The sequence below is a fragment of the Rhinopithecus bieti genome, unplaced genomic scaffold, assembly GCF_001698545.2.
Source record: "Rhinopithecus bieti isolate Rb0 unplaced genomic scaffold, ASM169854v2 scaffold_45617, whole genome shotgun sequence".
Lineage (NCBI taxonomy): Eukaryota > Metazoa > Chordata > Mammalia > Primates > Cercopithecidae > Rhinopithecus > Rhinopithecus bieti.
The window spans coordinates 436,910-456,495 of record NW_016819136.1 but is presented as its reverse complement, the minus strand read 5'-3'; positions in this window follow the sequence as shown (position 1 = coordinate 456,495).

Here is a 19,586-nt window from a genome sequence, read left to right as displayed (position 1 = left end):
CGTGTTGGGAGATCCACTGCTCTCTTCAAAGCTGTCAGACAGAGTCGTTCGCGTCTGCTCAGGCCTCTGCTGCTTCCCCTGTTGTTTTTTTAGCTGAGCCCTGTCCCCAGAGGTGTGGGTACAATCTCCTGGTGTGCCCGTTTCCTTAAAGCACAGTATTGGGGTGGGAATTACCTAATTTTCCAGGTGTTGTGTGTCTCAGTTCCCTTGGCTAGGAAAAGGGATTCCCTTCCCCCTTGCGCTTCCAGGTGAGGCGATGCCTCGCCCTGCTTCAGCTCTCGCTGGTCAGGCTGCAGCAGCTGACCAGCACCGATTGTCCGGCACTCCCTAGTGAGATGACCCCAGTACCTCAGTTGAAAATGCAGAAATCACCGGTCTTCTGTATCGCTCGCGCTGGGAGTTGGAGACTGGAGCTGTTCGCCAGTATTACTTTTTCTTTCTTTTTTGTTTTTTTTGGAGATGGAGTCTCACTCTTGTCGCCCAGGCTGGAGTGCAATGGCGCGATCTTGGCTGGCTGCAACCTCCACCTCTCCAGTTCAAGTGATTCTCCTGCCTTAGCCTCCTGAGTAACTGGGATGACAGGCACCCACCACCATGTCCGGCTAATCTCTGTACTTTTACTAGAGATGATGTTTCACCATGTTGGCCAAGCTGGTCTCAAACTCCTGACCTCAGGTGATCCGCCCACCTCGGCCTCCCAAAGTGCTGGGATTACAGGTGTGAGCTACCGCTCCCAGGCTCTTGCCAGTATTTCTAAATGAGTTAAACATGGACATAGTTCACATTACTGCATATCTGTTTCCCGTACAGATGGAGAATTAATTCATAGTTAATATTGTAATCAGACAGACTTCAAGGAATGATTTAGCAGGACATTTTCTGCCAAATGCACAATGACTATAAAATGTCACCTTTTAAGAGTCCTATTGGCAAGAGAACTCTGTTTCTTTCAGTCCCTGGAGATTTTATTCTCACGACACTTATTTTAAGTTGCCTCCTGTTTCTCTGACACTGTGTTGGTAGAAGATATGGCTCTAGTTGGGAGACAAGTTGGCTGTGAAACTAACCAGACTATGATATACGGGATATGAGAACAATGCTGGCTTGTGCAGCCCAAACTGTGATTGCAGGTTAGAGCTGGCCTCTTCACAGGTCATGTACACGGCTTACTTTAAGGTCCTAAGGAAACTGTTGGGGAGATTTGGAGAGGTAGAGAGGAGGCGGCAAGAAGGAACAATAGCAGCCTCAAAGTGTGAAGTCAGAAATGAGGAAGAGGATGGAGGTGGGTGGGAGGGGTAAGGACAGTGAAGAATGAGCCTGAGAAGGGAATGCTTGGCAGGGAGAGGAGGGATAGGCCTGAGGAGGTTGGGGGTCAGGTAGAGATGGAGGGCGTTAGGGCCAGGCTTGGCCTTGGAAACTTGGAGACTTACAGGGACATGGCTGAAAGTAGGTTCTCCCTCATCCTGACTTGTGGGCCCGAAAGCCCTTGTGTTCATGAGATTCTGAGTGAGGCCCATTTGGATGTGCACTTCAGCTCTCTCTCATTACTAGAGGCAGAAAGGAGTCTGCCAGGTGGCAGAACATATTTCCCTGGAAGCAGTTGTCAGAATGCTCAGATTCAGGCCGTTCATGAAAGATGCCCCAAATGCTCAGAGCACTCCTGTCCTGAGCATTTGCCCAGGCTGCTCCTCTCACTGGGATAGTCTTCCTCTTTTCTTTGCAGCTCTCCAGACCTGCACCATCCAGTACAGTAGCCACTAGCCACATAAACCCTGCCAATGTGGCTAGTCCAAATAGAGAGGTGCTGTAAATCTCATGTGTGCAGTTTCTCAAAATAACACCTTCAAAATAATACTTATGATGAAGAGGCGTATTTGGGGGTATCATTTTCAGGTCTCCTACAGTCCTACTCTGGATGGCACATTTTTGGTCTTCTACAGCAATAATTATTTAGATTTGGTTATGTGATTCTGACCAGCGAAGCATAAGGACTAATCAGATGGGAGAGTACAACACGGACATCTGCTGTCATAGAAAATATCCACAGGATTTCAAAGATTTTTAAAAAAACAGTGAAATATCAGTATTTTAAAAATAGTGAACTATCTCATCATTAATTTTATTCTTGTATTTCTTACATGAGGAAATAATATTTTGGATCTATCAGGTTCAAATATAATATTAAAACTAATTTCACCTCATTCTTCTTACTTTTTCATATGTGGCTGCTAGATGATTTAAAATCACATATGTGGCTCTCTTTCCATGTCTACTGGACAACCTTGCCCTTGCAAGAGGTTGCACTGCATAGTTGTAAAGTTCTCAACCTCTGAAGACAGGCTGCTGAAAGTTCAAATCCTGGATTCAGATCTTGCCACTTCACGTGACCTGGCGCTCTGTACCAAATCTTTACATGCCTCAGTTTTCTTCTCTCTAACAACAGTGCCTGCTTAATGGGCAGAGCAAGACCCAGATGCAGTATCTGCTGTCTCCCTGAGGCCCTCCCCTACGCCTCGATGCGTGAGACTTCCCTCTAGCAGTGGCTCTCCTTTGGCACTGAGTGTACCTGGGTTCATGGTGCGAAAGTTGCTTTGTTGCTTCACAAGGCTCCTCATGGGGTTGCACCTTGTTAATTCTTCATTGCCTCTTATCTTTCTGCCCATGCTCATGGAGATGAGGCATCTCCTCCCAGAAAGGCTGCAGAGTTCCAAGTCACTGGGAAAGTCAGACTCACATGGAAACCACATTCCACATCATTTTTTTTTTTTTTTTTTTTTGAGACAGAGTTTCCCTCTTGTCATCCAGGCTGGAGTGCAATGGCACAATCTCGGCTCACTGCAAACTTAGCCTCCCAGGCTCAAGTGATTCTCCTGCCTCAGCCTCCTGAGTAGCTGGGATGATAGGCACCCGCCTCCATGCCTGGTTAATTTTTGTATTTTCAGTAGCAAGGGGTTTCACCATGTTGGTCAGGCTGGTCTCGAACTCCTGATCTCAGATGATCCACCTGCTTTGGCCTCTCAAAGTACTGGGATTGCAGGTGTGAGCCACCATGCCCAGACTTACCACAGGATTTTTATTAACGTATAACACACTCAGACAAATATAAAACTCATAAATGTGTACAAATTGATGAGTTTTAAAAACCAAAAATGCGTATCCTTCATAAAATCAAGAAATAGAACATGAAAATCATTTCCGAATTTCCCCTTGTGTCTCTCTCAGTCACCTCCCACTCCCTTAAAGATAACTGCCGTCTTGATGTGATCACCATAACTTGTTTTTGTCATTTCAAATTTGTGTAAATAAATTTGTAACTGCCCAAGGGATTCACCTTGCCTTCTGCCTAGACAGAGCCGATTCATCAAAACAGGGGAATTGCAATAGAGAAAGAGTAATTCACACAGGACGGGCTGTGTGAGAGACCAGAGTTTTATCATTACTCAAATGAGTCTCCCCAAGCATTTAGGGAGCAGAGTTTTTAAGAACAGTTTGGTGGGTGGGAAAAAGCCAATGAGCCAGGAGTGCTGATTGGTCAGGGATGAGATCATAGGGAGTTGAAGCTGTTTTCTTCTGCTGAGTCTGTTCCTGGGTGGGGGCCACAAGATCAGATGAGCCAGTTAATCAGTCTGGGTGGTGCCAGCTGATCCAACAAGTGCAGGATCTGCAAAATGTCTCAAGCCCTGATCTTAGGAGCAGTCTAGGGAGGGTCAGAATCTTGTAGCCTCCAGCTGCATGACTCCTAAACCATAATTTCTAATCCTGTGGCTAGTGTTGGTCTAGTCCCCAGGCAAGAAGGAGGTATGCTTTGGGAAAGAGCTGCTACCATCTTTGCTTAAATTATAAACTACAAGCTAAGTTTCTTCCAAAGTTAGTGCAGCCTATGCCCAGGAATGAACAAGGACAGCTTGGAGGTTAGAAGCAAGATGGAGTTGGTTAAGTTAGATCTTTCACTGTCTCGTCATCATTTTCAAAGGCAGTTTCACAATCATTCTCATGTTGGGCTTTTCTTACTCAACATTATGTTTGTGAGACTCATCCACATTGCTATGTTAGTACTAGTCTGTTCATTTTCATTGCTGAATAATATCCCATTTTAATACATTTATCACAGTGTGCTTATTCATTCTATTGTTAATGAATATTTGGGCTGGTTTCAGTTGGGACTCATAAACTGCTGCTATGACTATTCTTGTGCACTAAGGAACGGAATTTTGGATTATGGGGTATGTGTTTATATAGCTATTAGTAGATACTTCTATTAAAAATATATTTCCAAAATGTTCATACCAATTTTGCTCCCCACAACAATGTATGAGAATTCCAGATGTTCCATGTCTTTGTCACCACCCTTTTCCCCCCTATTCTGAGAGCAAGGAATGGTTTCAATTTGCATTTCCCTGAATATCTTGTGAAGTTCAAGTCTTTTGCCACTTGCCTCTCTTCTCATAAAATTGTATTTTCAATGGACCCTTGAACAACACGGGTTTGAACTGTGCAAATCCACTTATGTGTGGATTTCCTTCTGCTTCCACCACCCCTGAGACAGCAAGACCAACTCCTTCTCTTCCTCTTCCTCAGCCTACTCAAAGTGAAGATGATGAGGATAAAGACTTTTATGACGTTTCATTTCCACTTGATGAATAGTAAATATATCTTCTCTTCCTTATTATTTTCTTTTCTTTAGCTTACTTTGTTGAAATAAGACAGTATATAATACATAGAACATACAAAATATGGGTCAACCGACTGTTTATGCTATCAATAAGGCTTCTGGTCAACAGTAGGCTATTAGTAGTCAAGTTTCTGGGGAGTCAAAAGTTATACCTAAATTTTCAACTGCACAGGGGTTGCTGCCCCCTAACCCCTACGTTGTTCAAGAAGTCACTGTATTTGAGTCAACTGTCCTTTCCTTATTGACGTGTGATTTCTTTAAGTACATTAAATACTGAATCTTTGTTGGATACATGAGTTGCAAATATTTTTCTCAGTCTGTGGCATATCTTTTTACTCTCTTAATGGTATCTTTTTTGAGAAGTTCTTGGAATTAATGAAGTCTGCTCTATCAGTCTTTTTCTGTATAAGCACTTTATTTTTGTAATCTGTTTAAGAAATCTTTGCTTATGTGATATAGCCTATTTAATGTTAGGAAATTTTATCAACCATATCACTGTTGGAGACCAAAAACTAACTAGGACTTGCCATATTAGACTTATGAGAAACCACCTGACACAACACATTTATACTACCCTAAATGGTGTAAGTTCTATTCTTTTTTTTTTTTTTTTTTCTGAGCTGGAGTGTTGCTCTGTTGCCCAGGTTGGAGTGCAGTGGTGCCATCTCGGCTCACCGCAACCTCCGCCTCCCGGGTTCACACCATTCTCCTGCCTCAGCCTCCCAAGTAGCTGGGACTACAGGCACCCGCCACCACGCCCGGCTAATTTTTTGTCTTTTTAGTAGAGACAAGGTTTCACTGTGTTAGCCAGGATGGTCTCAATCTCCTGACCTTGTGATCCACCCGCCTTGGCCTCCCAAAGTGCTGGGATTATAGGTAACCCACCGCACCCTGCCCAAGTTCTATTCTTTAAGGCTCATTCCACTGCCCCAAATATCACATTCAGATTCAGTGTCTTTTCTGTGGTCTTTCCCTGTTTGACCTTTCCATTCTCTCTCTCTCTCTCTCTCTCTTTTTTTTTTTTTTTTTTTTTTGAGATGGAGTCTCTCTCTGTGACACAGGCTGGAGTGCCATGGCACGATCTTGGCTCACTGCAACCTCTGCCTCTGGGTTCAAGAGATTCTCCTGCCTCAGCCTCCCGAGTACCTGGGACTACAGGTGTGTATCATCAAGCCTGGCTAATTTTTTATATTTTTTAAGTAGAGATGGGGTTTCACCGTGTTAGCCAGGATAGTCCCGATCTCCTGACTTCGTGATCCACCCACCTCGGCCTCTCAAAGTGCTGGGATTATAGGCGTGAGCCACCGTGCCCAGCCCTTTCCATTCTCTTGATCCTCATATACCCCACTCTTGGGCTACCTTTGTGTTCTATGTCAAACATTCATGGGTCTCTTTTTCATACTTATAATGTCAAGAAACAAAATTTCAAAAGATGTAGTTCAATAATCGAATTGGCTTTTGTTAGCAATTCACGAATCAGGCAGCATCTGTGAAATATAAAGGCACCCTGCCAAGCTGGCAGGACAGTCGGTTTGTGTAAGGCAGCTTGAACAGGAACACGAAGAAATAGCATAGTACAAAAAACCAATAGGATGCTAATGATTAAATATGCAACAAATCTCACCAAAATTAAGATAAATAATTATAGAAATAAAATTTTCCGAGGGTAAGGAAAGTTCTCTGAGGGAGGTTTCCTGGGTGAGGTGATGTGAACATCTGCCTACTGCAGGTAAATATTATGGGACAGAGTCATGGCGCTGAGGGTCAGGGGAGGAATGTCAGGAAAGAAGCTTGAAGAATGGAGCTGAGGCTGCCTTTTAGCCCCACGGTGGGGAGGGAGGGAACTGGGACAGGGCTAAGCATCCCACACCCTATGAGGGCTGGGTAGACCCAGCAGCTGAGGAGACCCGGGAGGCTGCTTCCACCAATCTGCTTCTGGGTGTGGTGGTAATGTCTTGTGGGTGAGTCCTTTTCAGTTTCCCTCTCCCTCACTCACACTTTCTCTGTGGGATTTCCATGGTGATAAGATGTGAGAACATGTCAAATGTACCCAAATGAGGACAGTTAAATGTGGTCTTTGCAGCTTTAGCTCAGCTGTCCAACTGCAGCCTTCCTGAGGTACCTACCTCTTGAGATCAAGGCACAGGGAGAAGGAACAACATGCACACTCCCAGCTGGATTTAGAGAGAACTGAGAGGAGGCTGCAGTTTAACTGGACCTTCCTTAGGTAAGACTGTCAACATTTGTAGAGCACATGATGAGGCTAAGAACATAAAACTTCAAGTTTTCTCATATTTGAATTACAACTTCTTAGCAATGTAACCTAAAATTGGAGACTCTGTTCATATGATATTTGTACATATGATATTCTTGTCAGTCTAAATATTCCAAAGCAGAAACTCTAAAATAGGAAGATATGTAAACAAGGTGGTTGATCACTCTTGCATTAGCGTTGACACCCAGCTCAAGAAAGCAACAGAGGTCTCTCATTGTTCCTAATGTTCTTCCTGTGGGCGTCCACCTGGACTGACATTTTCCAAGATTCTCTCAGATCAAGGATGGAGTCTCTGGCATTTATGCTGGAGGCAGCAATTGGAAATATATTAGGGATTTAGAAGAGTGGTGTTAGGAATAGGCAAATGTGTATATAGGGTGTGGTATGGTTTGGTGTACATGCATATATGTGTAGGAATCTGGCAGAATTGTGAAGAGAATTCTCTCTGGTACTCACCCAAGCACCTGCCTGTCCCCATCGTTGCCCTGTTCTTTTCTCCAAGGATCTTTCAAATCCCTCGTGTTACCCTGCTCTTACTCCGGACCCAAGTCCTATCACAAAGGTTGTTTCAGTCCATCCAGGCTGCTATAGCAAAATGCCTTAGACTGGGTAATTTATAAAAAACAGAAATGTAATGCTTACGGTTCTGGAGATGGGGGAGTCCAAGATCAAGGCACCAGTAGATCTAGTGTCTGGCGAGGTCCTATTCCTCATAGACGGCACCTTCTGTGTGTCCTCACATGGAGGAAGGGACTTATAAGCTTCTTGGGCCTCTTTTATAAGAATACTAATTCCATGCATAAAGGCTCTGCCCTGATGACCTAATCAGCTCCCAAGGGCCCCAACTCTTAATACCATCACAGTGGGGATTCGATTTCAACTATGAACTGAGGGACACAAATGTTCAGACCATGGAAAAAGTTTTTAAACCTTTGTAACTGTGATCATGGGAAGAAATATTTGCCTCACAAAGACACACACTGAAAAATGTTTGTGAAACGATATCTACCTGTACCATCTATCTTCTACTGTAATGCTTTCTACTTTTTTTATTTAAAAATTGTGAACTGCATCTGTCAAACTAATTTCACAACCCATGGTGTTTTGTAAAGCACGACTTCACCCAGTCCCAGGAAAGGTGTTGATAAGCAAGGTGGATTATTATTTTGCTTTGCTTTGGTTTTCAATAAGCATCAAGGTTTTGCTACTGCTTGAGCTTTTTGAATTCTATTTGTGAGCTCCAGAAGGCTCTCTTGGCAGCCTGGGTAATGAAGAGAGTTTGTACATAGATTTTCACTTACATCCCACTTGGGAGGGCGGCCCCCGGGACTCTTGGGTGCTGCTCTGCAAGCTGTGTGGGAAGAACTTGCAGCAGTGGGTGCTCCTCCAAAGCACACTAGGGAACGCAGTGGGCAAGAGGTGCAGTAGCTTTCCCAACATTTGAATTCAGAATTAATTTATCTTGTTGACATAATACTATAGGAAGTTCTTTGAAATACAGCATCAGTATGATTCATCATAACCATTTTCATTTTAACTTTTGTTTACTTTGAGAACTAAGACGGAGGGCTTGCAGTATCAGGTTCATGGGCTGCTCCCTCTTTCAAGAAGAAGAGTAGGACGTCACTGGCACACCAAGGCTAGCAGGTAGGGACTGAAAGTGTCCTTGGAAAAGGCTAAAGAAGAGTTCCTGTGGGGAGAAAGGCAAGAGCTACAATAGACTTAGCTAAAATAAGGCTGCAATGGAGTTGCAGTTACTAGCCAAATGAAGAAGCCAGTAATGTGGAGTTCAGATCATAACAATGAAAAATAAGCCAAATCAGGAACATTAAAGATAGTTAAACATCGATCCGAAACTCAGGGAGGTATATTAATAGAAAAAGTGAGTATCCCTCTACAGTGACTCTGATATAGAAAAATGATCAGATTTGTTGTTCAATTTCCATTCATTAAGCATCTGCTCAAATTGAAGGGATTTGTCTAAGCTCACACAGCTTGGAACTGGATTTAAATCCAGATCTCGGTCAGGTGCAGTAGCTCACGCCTGTAATCCTAGCACTTTGGGAGGCTGAGGCGGTTAGATCACTTGAGGCCAGGAGTTCAAGACCAGCCTGGACAACATGGTAAAACTCCGTCTCTATTAAAAATGGAAAAGTTAGGCATGGTGGTACACACCTGTAGTCCCAGCTATTTCAGGGCAGGAGAATTGCTTGAACCTGGGAAGTGGAGGTTGCAGTGAGCTGAGATCGTGCCATTGCACTCCAGCCTGGGTGACAGAGTGAGACTTCATCTCAAAATAAAATAAAATAAAATAATCCAGATCTCTCTGTTCCAAAAGTCATGTTCTTTTCACAAAATCTGCAGAATTCCACACACTCCCAAAATTGTTTCTAATCTAGTAGCACTATAAGTGGATGGTTTTGTGGGTTTGTTTTCTTCCTTCCTTTTCTATAATTTTCAATTTTTTTTCCTGATTATCTTGAGTGCTTTTTTCTTAAATGAAAAGCAAACCCATATACTCTGTGTTTTAAAAACATTGCCCACTAGAGAATGATTGCCAGTCCAGGAAAGAAACAGCATTTCATCTATCTCAAACTGTTTCACCACCACTGGTTTATTTTTGTTTATTTATTTATTTTTTTCATTGTCTGTATTTCTTTTCTGGCCATTTTATTGTTTATTTCATCTCATGATTATTTCTGAAAGTATTTTTACATATCGAGGAAAGGGTTGCTCAAAATGATGTACTCAGGACCTAAAATAAAATATAATCGGTACCACCTGATCATGGAATATACATACCACTAGTGGTTTTGATAAACATTTTAAAAATGAAAGAATTCCTAAAGCTATAGTGACTTAACAAGTGACATTTCATTATATAAGAGCCTGGTGAAAGGGGAGTAGAAGTTTTTATTCTTTTTTTTTTTTTTTTTTTTTTTTTTTGAGATGGGGTCTAGCTCTGTCGCCCAGGCTGGAGTGCAGTGGCGTGATCTCAGCTCACTGCAAGCTCCGCCTCTGGGTTTCATGCCATTCTCCTGCCTCAGCCTCCCGAGTAGCTGGGACTACAGGCGCCTGCCACCATGCCCTGCTAATTTTTTGTGTTTTTTAGTAGAGACGGGGTTTCACCGTGTTAACCAGGATGGTCTCGATCTCCTGACCTCGTGATCTGCCTGCCTCGGCCTCCATGAGTGCTGGGATTACAGGCGTGAGCCACCACGCCTGACCGCCACTGGTTTATTCTATCCCTAAACATTTTTCAGACTAGAATGCATTTCTTATTTGAGATGTTCCTTACTCTAATAATTTGGTTATTCTGGGGCCACATTTTTAGGCTTAATTCCATTTTCCTTCTTCTCTTTATTAGTCAAAACACAGTTAAACTTTCTAGCTCATTTTTTTTTGGTGGGGGGGCGAAGGTTGACATGAAGTCCCCAGTGGAAGGAAGTGAATGGAGAGAAAGACTCTTAATTATTAAGGTTAAATAATGGTCAGTATAGCAGGGACTGAAGAACTCTGATCTTTGAAAGCCTACAGGGAAGCTTTCTCTTTATAATAAAAGGACACTATAATAAAACAGATTTAGGAAAGTTCAGGAAGGGGGCTGCAGAAGCTTATCCTTTTCACAATTAACTTTTTGTTTAACTGGTCGTAATTCTGGGCCATTCTTCTCACTCCTATTATCTTCACTTGTGAATTGAGCAATCATGACCTCATGCTACTTAGATCCAAAAGCTATCCAAGAAAACACTTGCATGGACTATCTATAACTTGCACCCTGAGAAAATAACCCCACTAATGTGGTTATTCCCTTCTAGGGCACACTCCAGAAATGCAGCTACAGCAATATTTCTTGTGTATGTGACACTGCAACTTTGATATTTGCTTAATAAAATTTGGCAACACATGATCCGAAGTGCTTAGTTTTATTGGGCACTTTCTAGGTGATTTGTGTCCTCTGATTTGATTATTCAGTCCAGTAACAGGGAAAGTAAAGCAAGTGTGGATTAAGCAAACTGTAAAATATGAGCATAATAATTTTGTCAAATGAAATCACCGTCTTTTACCCCTCTCTGTCTCTCCCTGAAACTTGTTTGCAGTGTATACCTTGCCTATTTTTTTTTTTTTTCTGCATGTGTCAACCAATTAATCAACCAATTAAGAATGGATGTGGACCAGAATTCTCCTGGTCATGACAACAGCAAGGAGACTCAACCAGAAGCATATCCTTCTGCTGTGTCTGGAAATGCAATTTTAAGTTGGACTCCAAATCAAGGCGTTTCTTGTGGGCACCTCCATTCTGATTCCTTTTTCTGCATGTGATCGTTTTGTCCTCATGGTAAAATAGGAAATAAGTAGTGATTATTTTATTCCAGTCTTTGGCTGGCTAATTCTTGTTACCATAAAGGGATGCGCAAATTCGAGCATCTTTTGTGGCCTAAGGCTCACTTGTTTCCCCAGAGACGAAAGAGACTGAATGCAAATGCTCTAGACAGGTCTGAAGAGCAGATTTTTGTGGACTGAATAATCAAATCAGAGGACACAAATCACCTAGAAAGTGCCCCAGTAAAACTAAGCACTTCGGACCGTGTGTTGCCAAATATTTTTAAGCAAATACCAAAGTTGCAGGGTCACATACATAAGAAATATTGCTGTGACTGCATTTCTGGAATGTGCCCTAGAAGGGAAAAGTGGTCAGGGTCTGGATAAGTCTTTCATGTTCTTGTGACACTGGGGATAAACAATCCTAAGCAATGAAATTTCTAGGTTACAACCCGGAAATCTTCTGCTATATGAGAGAAGGCCAAAGAAGAGTTATGAGGGACAATGGGAAGGGCCTAGGAGACTTGCTTTGGGAGAAAGAAGTGCATTTCTGTAGAAGGAGTAAAAACCACAAGGAAACTCCCCATCCAGTGTAACACCAGACTGCAGTTCCCAGAGAGAACCATTCTGAAAGGATATAATCAACTGGCCAATTTCATGGCCTCAGGATCAAATGTAATCAACCAATTAAGAATGGATGTGGACCAGAATTCTCCTGGTCATGACAACAGCAAGGAGACTCAACCAGAAGCATATCCTTCTGCTGTGTCTGGAAATGCAATTTTAAGTTGGACTCCAAATCAAGGCATTTCTTGTGGGCACCTCCATTCTGATTCCTTTTTCTGAAACTCCTGGCCCTGGTGCTTTGGCAAGCTGGGCTTCGAATCAGGCCATTTACTTAAGTCAAAAGGCTCTGTCTGTCTCTCTTTCTCTCCCTGTCCTTCCCACTCTCTTTTAGGAAAAAGAAGCCCAAACCTAGAAGTCTTGGGCCCTGATCTCATCTGTAGCCCATGCCAGCAGCATAGTGGCAGAACACACTGCTTTGCTCAGGATGGCTTTTAAGCTTTAATCTTCTCAAATTAGAGGGGATTAAACCTTTTCTAATATTTCTGGCAAGCTTGAGGAATATGCATCCATAGAGATATAAACTTTTCTTTCTTCTTTTCTGTCCACCACTGTCTTTCAGAGATTGCTGCATTAAGAAAGCATTGAACTGCATCTGCTTCTAAACTGGCTCCGACTCAATGAACTGAGGGGTCAGAATCAGAGAAGGAAAAATCTACTGAATGCCATACCTGGGGTAATGGAATGGAGTAGGAGATGAAGTTGAAAGCATTTGGCACTCCCTTAATTTTAGACAAAATTCATTCAGTAACTTTGATACTTGTAAATTCTGGTGGTTTAGGGGTCTTGTCTTCGTGAATTAGCTATGAAATCTACATTGATGGAAAAAGTTAGTAAAGCGGGCCAGTCTCTTAACTAGGAGAGAATGTGGATCTTTATGGGAATTCTTGTTTCCAGGGTTTCCACAGGAAAAAAAGACTTGAAGCAGTATTTTTTTTTTCTATAGGGAAATGCACTTCTAGTTTATTGAGTCCTATCTTTTCATTCTTCATTGCCTTTTGGGAATGATTTAGCATGTTTATTACTTGATACAGTGAAAAGTAGTTTGAGCTCCACATTCACTTTAAGACAGTCTGACTGCAGAAATCAAAGAAGATGAGACTGGCCAGAGCTCTGCTGTACACCACATGAAGTACTGTCAAAGAGTCAGTTTGATATGTCTTAACTCTGTCAGCTTCTTGTACTATCACCTTCCATATGGTTGATTCATACCAAAAGCAAAGGAAATGGTGGCATTTCCTTTAACTGTGAGTGGGATTTTAGGAAAGACTTCTTTTGTTGTTGTTAAAATTACTCATGTAAGCTAAGTATGTCTCCAATAGGATGATGGCATAATGCCTGCTCCTGTACTTGTACCTTACTAGTGTTTAGATCAGTTGCCTATGGGCCTGTTATTAGATTACAGTTAGGTATATAGTGGTATATCTCACTTGTTTCTTTATCACCAGCTCCTAGCTGAATTCCTGCCTCATACTAAAAACTCAATAATACTTTCTTACTTAAATTAATGATGGACTCTGGTATTTTACTTAGCTTTGGCATGTAGCAAATGGTGCCCCTACTCCAAATATATGTCCCTGTCTTTTCACCTGGAACCTGTGAATGTGACCTTGTTTAGAAAAAGGCTCTTTGCAGATGCAATTAAGTTAAGGGTTTTGAGATAAGCTCATCCTGGATGATCCAGGTGGTCCCCAAATTCAAAAACAAATATCCTTATAAGAGATACACAGAGGAAAGACACACAGAGGAGAAGGTGAGTGAAGATGAAGGCAGAGGTTGGAGTGGTGCATCTACAAGTCAAGGAATACTAGTAATTTCTAGCAGAAGCTAGAAGAGAATCATGGAACTGACTCTCCCTCAGAGCTTCCAGAAAGAACCAGCACTACTCACACTTGAATTCCAGACTTCTAGCCTCCAGAATGGTGAGAAAATGAATTTCTGTTGCTTTAAGCCACCACATTTATGGTAATTTATTATGGCGGCCACAGGAAACTAACACAGGATCTATAGGAAATGCAGAGAAAGCAGAGTATTTATTTTTCAAACACCCCTGTGGAACTGACAGTTTCCATTCCACAGTATGTATAGGTTGACAGGCAGAACGTGGGACACCGTGTTTAACCCAGGGTGCTGTACTCTACCGCAAAGTTTACTGAACAAAGACCTCCTGCTTCTGAGTTCTGGTCCAGCTTCACCTTGGGTGAGTTACTCATTCTTCCTGGACTTCAGTTTCCTTGTTACAAAATAGAGGTGCTCTCTCAGGCTGGATCCCATGTATCTCACAGAAGTGTCAAAGGTGTGGTGAAGGATAGTGAATTTGTAGAAGGGGTATATGTGAGAGAGAATAATATGAGTGGCACGATTTAAGGCCTAGCTAGCAAAGCATTAACTAGTACAAGATGTCTAGATTTAGTAGTAGCCTCCTACCATGGGTTTATGGCTCCTGTGTAATTTTGGAGAGGGGGCACCTGCTTGCTTTTTTTCCAGCCAGACCCAGACCAAAGCTTATATGTGTGTATCATTACATTTATATGAGGAATTAACAATCTTCAGATGACAACACAGCTGTGTCAGCAGAGTGCCTGCAGCTGAGTCAATATAAATTGTAACCAAGAACATTATACACCTGAGAAATGGTCTATGCTCAAAGAACATCAGTCCCAAGAGAGGCCACCTGGCGCCTTGAGCTTTCACATGGGAGGCTAGACCTTCCTCATCAGCCCTTCAAACGGAGCCATCCTTGCTGATCCACAGCTAGCTTGGACCCAAGCAGCTGCTGCGTGAAATGATTGGGATGCTGCAGAGCCTCCCTTTTTCTCATCCTGAAAGCTCATGTCAGGGAGTCCCCTGTCTGCTTAGTGCTATGGATCAGCTGAAGGTGGAGTGCAGGAACCTGCCCTGGAGGGCCCACAGCAGAAGATGATTCTTAGTCCCCGTGAAAGCCCTGTTCTTGCCCTTGTCTGGGTGCCAGAAGTTGTTAATGCAGACTGAGCAATGCCTTGTTTGGTCATCCAGCTGAGAAGAATTTGTTAGCAGAGTTTAATTTTCCGAAGGGCCCATGCCGCAGAGCACACATGCCTAATACCCTGAGGGCTGAAGGCAGGCAGAGCTTGTATCACATGTCCCTTCCTAGCACCGGATCTAGAGCCTAATTATTTGGACTGGAATCTTGACTCTGTCCTTTCCAGCTGTAGAACTTCCCTACGTCTCAGTTTCTTCATTTGTAAAATAATATTAACACAAGGTATTGTTACAAACATATAATCAGATAATTCTTAACAGAATTAATAAAATTAGAAAGGTCAAAATCATACATAGTGTATTCTTTGACCATTACACATTTCTATTCATGGGTGAAAGATGAAAGCACAAGGAAAATTAGAAAACATGTTGATCTTAATAAAACAAGAATACAAAATAAACTATAGCTTTAAATGCTTATATTAGAAAATCTGCAAGGTATAAAACCAACGACATAAGTTTCCACCTGCAGAATCTGGAAGAGCAGGAGCAAAATAAACACAAAGTAAGTAGAAGAAGGGAAATAATTAAGAAGAAAACTCAATAAAACAGAAAATGTCAACAAGTAGGATCCAACAATATGTCAAAAGTATAATAGAGCATGGCCAAGTAGGTTTTATCTTAGGAATGCAAGTTTGGTTTAACATTCAAAAATCAATTAATGTCATTCACTATATTAACAGAATAAAAGTGAAGAATTATATTGTTTCAATATGTGCAGATAAAGCATTTCAAATATTCAGCATCCTATCATCAAGCTAGGAAGAGTAGGAAACTTCCTTAAACTGATCAAAACAAAACAAAACAAACCCTACAATGAATATCATTCTTTCTGGTGAAAGACTGAATTGCTACACCTTAAATCAAGAAAAAGGTCCCTGCTCACCCTCACCACTTCTACTCAATATGTTTTGAAGGTTTTAGCCAGTATGATAAGAAATAAAAAATAAAAAATAAGGCATAAAAAGTTGAAAGGGAAAAGAATTTGCAGATGATATGATTGCTCATGTAGAAAATATTAAGAACTCTACAAAACAACTGCTAGAACTAATGAATGAATTTAGAAATGCCACAACTATGAGGTTAATATACAATAATCAGTTGTTACTTATACATTACTAGCAAACAACAGGAAAATTAAATTGAAAAAATACAACTCCATTTACAGTAGCAACTGAACAACATAAAATACTTAGGAATAACTGAATTAAAAATGTCCAAGACTTCTACACTCAAAAATTGTAAAACATGCTTAGAGAAGTTTGAGAAAACCTAAGTAAATGGGGAAGCATGACATGATTATGAATTAGAAGACTTGAGATAATGGAGATTTCAATTATCACCAAATTTGTCAGTGCAATACCAATAAAAATTCCAGCAAGCTCTTTTGTAGAAGTTGGAAAGCGAAAAACACCTAAAATAACCTAAGTGATTTTCAAAAAAGGAACAAAGTTGGAGGACTTCTTCAACCTGATTTCTAGACTTATTATAAAGTCACAGTAATAGAGACATTTTGGCATTGGTAAAAAAATTATATATCTATTAATCTATCGATGGAACAGAATAGAGTCTAGAAATAGACCCACAGATACATGATCAATTGATTGATTACAAAGGTGCCATAGCAATTTAATGAGAAACAAAAACGGCTTTTCAAAAAGTTGATGATTGATATGAATGTGAAAAATATCAACCTCTACCTCACAGCATACACAAAAGTTATCCTGAAATGAATGAAGGGCCTAAATGTAAAATGTAAAATTATAAAACATCAGGAAGAAACACAAGAGAAAATCTTTGCTACCATGGGGTAGGCAAAGATTTCTCAGACCATAAAAAGCAGAAACCATAAAATAAAAAGAATTATAAAATTGGACTTCATCAAAATAAAACCATTTGTTCTTCAAAAGAAAGCGAAAGGGCAAACCACAAACTTGGATAAAATGTTTGGAACATGTATATCTACCAAAGAACTTGTTTCTAAAGCATATAAAAACTCTTAAATACAAGAAGATAAGCATAAGTCTTATTCAGACACTTCAAGTAAGAAGATATATGCATGACAAATTAACATGAAAACACGCTTAACATCATTAGTCATTAGGGAAATGTGAACTAAAACCACGATGGGATATCAGTACACACCTAGTACAATAACTAAAAGAAGTGACCAATCAAGTTTTGGTGAGGATACGGAGCAACTGGAACTCTTCTGGGCTACTAGTGGAAATGTAGAATGGTACAGCTATTTTGAAAAAAAGTTTGACAGTTCCTTACAAAACTAAAAACAATAACCAAAAAACAAACACACAAAAAACAACCACCTATCACAGACCAGGCCATTTTTCTCCTAGAAAATAGAAGACTTACATTCCCATTTGTATACAAAGGCTCATAGCTGCTTTATTTTTAATAACCAAAACCTGGAAACAGCTCAGATGTATATCAACAGGTGAAAGGGTAAACAAATGTATATCAACAGGTGAAAGGGTAAACAAATGTATATCAACAGGTGAAAGGGTAAACAAATTCTGGTACAGGCATGTATCACTTAATGAAATTGATACATTCCAAGAAATGTGTCATTAGGCAACTTTACCTTTGTGCAAACATCATAGAATGCACTTACAAAACCCTGCATGGTATAGCCTACTACACACCTAGGCTATATGCTATAATCCATTGCGCCTAGGCTACATACCTGTACAGTATATTACTATACTAAATACTGTGAGCAATTTTAGCACAATGGTAAGTATTTGTGTATCTAACCATAGAAAAGGTACAGTAAAAGAACAGTATTATAATCTTATAAGACCACTGTCATATATGTGGTCTGTTCTTGACCAAAGCATTATAATTCAGCACAACTTTACATTCATACAGTGGGAAACTACTCAATGGTAAAACGGATAATTTATTGAGATATGTAACAATGTGCATGTATTAGTCCGTTCTCATGCTGCTGTAAAGAACTGCCTGAGACTTGGTAATTTATAAAGAAAACAGAAGTGTTAAACAAAAAGGGGGGAAAAGCCCCTTATATAGCCATCAGATCTCATGAGAACTCACTCACTATCACAAGAACAACATGAGGGTAAACACTCCTGTGATTAAATTACCTCCCACCAGGACCCCCTGTGGCACATGGGGATTATGGGAACTACAATTCAAGATGAGATTTGGGTGGGGACACAGCCAACCCAATCAGTGCATAAATCTCAAAATAGTTACGCTGAGTAAAGGAATCCAAGCAAAAAACAGAGCACATATTAATATAATTTAATTTGTTAAAAATAAACTGAGGCACATTCAAATATTCAAGAGTTTACTTCAGCAAACAGGGAGTCATGAATCAGGCAACTCCAGACTGCAAGTGGCTTGGAGGCTTCCCCAAAAGGGTATAAGAGAACACTTTTATAGACTAAATGAGGAAGCAAGGCAAAACAATTTTTAAAAATTGGTCAAAGTGGAGGAGTAACCCTGTTTGGATCATTCCAGTGGAAAGTCCCTAATAAGAAGTTAGTTGCTACTTTCTGACTGGTTAAGCTTTGTTTTATTTACAGTGAGTTGGTTTTGGTTTGCTTATGAAGGGACCCAGAGCCCTGGAGCTACCTCATCCTAATGGTCTTGTAATTAATATTTTTAACACATTTACATAAAATTATAGAAAAATTTAACAATCTACAGTGACAAAACAGATCAGTGGTTGCCCAGGGACAGTGGTGGATGGAGGAATGGATCACAAACAGGCATGAAGGAAACTTTTGAAAAGTAATGGAAATGTTTGTTATCTTGACTTTCGCGATGACTTTAAGAGTGTATAATATGTCAAAACTCATCAAGTTATACATTTATAATGTGTGAAGTGTACTTCAATTATATCTCAAAAAATGTAAAACAATTTTAAAATAACATAGGCAGAGCAAAAGAGGAAAAATTAAAGGAATAACGATAAACCATGTGACATAATTTTGACAAATGTTGAATATGGATGCTAGATACAGAGAGGTTCATTATACTATACTATCTACTTTCGTGCATGTTAGAAAATTTTCATAATATCATTTTTAAAAATTCAACTAACATGCCTATCTGGGAATGACACCCTGCAGAGTTGGAGAGATATAACCTTTTTTTTTTTTTTTTTTAAAGACAGGGTTTCGCTCTGTTGCCAGGCTGGAGTGCAGTGGCGCAATCTTGGCTCACTGCAACATCTGCCTCCTGGGTTTAAGGGATTCTCCTGCCTCAGCCTTTCAAGTAGCTGGGATTACAGGCGTGAGCTACTGCACGTGGCTAATTTTTGTATTTATAGTGGATACAGGTTTTGGCCATGTTGGCCAGGCTGGTCTCGAGCTCCTGACCTCAAGTGATCTGCCCACCTCAGCCTCCCAAAATGCCAGAATAACAGGCATGAGTCACCGTGCCCAGCCTAAACTTCAAATCTACAGGCATTACATGGTTTGGTGACTCAAAAGTTATAATACGTAGGTAAAGAAACCAGTGGTAGAAGGAGTGATTCCTCTCACTGTCACTCCCAGTGACCCTCTCAAGACATTTGTACTTTCCATTCTAGCACTTTTAGGCTCTGCTGCAGTGGAGGTACTAGTTCACAGGTGTTAAAGTGAACTAAATATGGCCTGAGAAGGACTCCGTACTTCTATATTTGAG